The sequence below is a fragment of the Trichosurus vulpecula genome, chromosome 6 (genome assembly GCF_011100635.1).
Source record: "Trichosurus vulpecula isolate mTriVul1 chromosome 6, mTriVul1.pri, whole genome shotgun sequence".
Classification (NCBI taxonomy): Eukaryota; Metazoa; Chordata; class Mammalia; order Diprotodontia; family Phalangeridae; genus Trichosurus; species Trichosurus vulpecula.
Window position 1 is genome coordinate 31,450,879 of NC_050578.1, and position 2,408 is coordinate 31,453,286.

Below are 2,408 nucleotides of genomic sequence, written 5' to 3' on the forward strand. Positions count from 1 at the left end.
TTGAGAAAAAAAGCAAGGTCATCTCCATACCACAATGAGACATTATAGATATTTCAGTAACTAGACCCAATAACAAAATGAAACACAATCCCTATAGTTTTTGCTGCTAAATATGTAAGTTTTCTTAAGAGTACAAGTCATCTTCCTTAAAGAGCAAAGGTTTAAGAGGTTTTGGGATGATAGCTAATTCTTTTGCTTTTTCCACTCTCCTTTTATTGTGTTTTTCCCCCTTTGATTATATAAATCATCTCTTTGAACATTTAAATATATTGTAACTATGTCTGCATGTCTGTTCATCTTTTCTTCTCTATCAAAATCACCTTTAATATTCAATGCTATGAATGATATGATACCACATGTGATTGGAGGCTTGCTTTTCTTGCATTACAAGTTCCATTATACCTATGAACGGGTTTTAGGCACCTCTGATTTAATTACAGACTATCTCTTCAGCTCAAATTGAAAGCATTTTATCAGGTGTGGAATTATTTTCATGAATTCTTTGCAATTTTTTTTGTTTTTAAGTATCCACATTTTAACTTTAAACAATGCTTAGATTAACTGTGAAACTTATCTTGGGATATGAGACCATATTTTAAAATTATGTATATATATATGTATATGTATATGTATATATACTGTTTTTAAGTTCTTTGATCCGCTGTCTTTCTTGTGGAAAAATCTGGTGAAATTCTCATTGGTCCTTTGGGGTATTATTTTCTTTTTTCTGATGGCTTGGAATAATAATCATGAAATAATAGCTAATATTTATATAGCAGTTATTATGTGCCAGGAACCGTGCTAAATGCTTTACAATTATTATCTCATATGATCCTCTCAGCAACCCTGGGAGGTAGGTGCTATTATTATCCTCATTTTACAGATAAAGAAATAGGCAGAGGTTAAGTGACTTGCCCAGGGTCACAAGGCTGGATTTGAACTTGGATCATCCTGACTTTAGGCTAGGTTGGAGATTTAGAAATAGCAATTTGGCTGTTGTGTAGAGGATCAATTTGGCAATCCATATTTATCACCGAATCTTGGTTGGATGATAGCTGTTATCTATCGATCCCCAGAATACTCTCCTTTTCTCAACGAGCTCAGTGCCTCATTCACAGTCATGCTCTACTGTCCGAATTCTGTCCTCAGACAAAGGGATTTTAAAATATAAATTGCTGTTTCTTCAAACGCACTAACTTCCCAGTACTTTAATTTACTCATTTCCCAGGACCTAAACCTCTATCCCATTTCAGTTTCACAAAGAGATAGCCATATCTTTGATCTTACCAGCACCCACAAGTGGTCTACTTCCATGTTCACGACCTCTGATATTCCTTTATCTCATCATCATCTTTTATCATTCTGTTTTTCCTCTGAGTTACCACTCTTAACCTGTTCTTGGTCCTCACCATGACCTCTAATCCCTCTCTCAGTTCATTTCTGGGACAATACCCTGCCCCTGCCCCGTAGAGGCTACACCCAATCTTGACCCCTTCAACTCTACACTATCCTCTGCTCCCAAGTCCTTTGCCTTCTTATCACTGCTCATGCTCTGCTAAGCTCCAACTTTGGATCACTTGCTGTCTGCTGCCTTTGCTACTAATCTTATTCTGCTAAATGGCAGTGGAGAAAATCATGAAACTGTCTTGATTGGGTCTACTACAAATTTGTGTTACATAATCTCAACTGGGCTCTCATGGCAGCAGGGAAATTCTTCTACACCTTCTTAACTAATTCACTGTTCCAATCACCACAGTGGCTTTTCCAAACCTGTTATTTCCTCTTCAAACTTCCTGTGGCTCTCCTTTCTCCCATTCTCTTATCTGAGAAACTTGACTTGTATTTCACTGAAAAAATTCAGGCCATTTACCCACAATTCCCTTTATTCTCTTCCTCATCTCATAATACCCATGTGCCTTCCATACCATAGTCTTCATACCTCTCTCAAGAGATATCTCTTCTCTTTGCCAAGGCAAGCTCCTCTACATTCATTTGTGATTCCATTCCATCACATTTTCTCAAACAAATTGCTCCTTCTGTCATCTCAACTCCCTCACTTATCTTCAATCTCTTGCTGTCTCCTGGCTGCTTCCAGGTTGCCTACAAATGTCTATGTCTTCCATATCCTCAAAACATTTTCTCTTGATTTGTCCATCCCCACTGGCAGCTATTCTATCTCTTCTCCTCCAGGCTTAAACTCTCTGAGATAATCGTCTCCAATTGGTGACTCATCTTCTATTGCTTTCACTGTTTTCTTAACTTTCTCTAGTCTGGCTTCCAACCTCATCATTCAACTGAAATCCCTCTCTCCAAAATTACCATTATCTGTTAATCCCCAAATCTAATGACATTTTTGAAGTCCTCACTATTCTTGACCTCTCTGCAGCCTTTGACACTGTGAATCACCC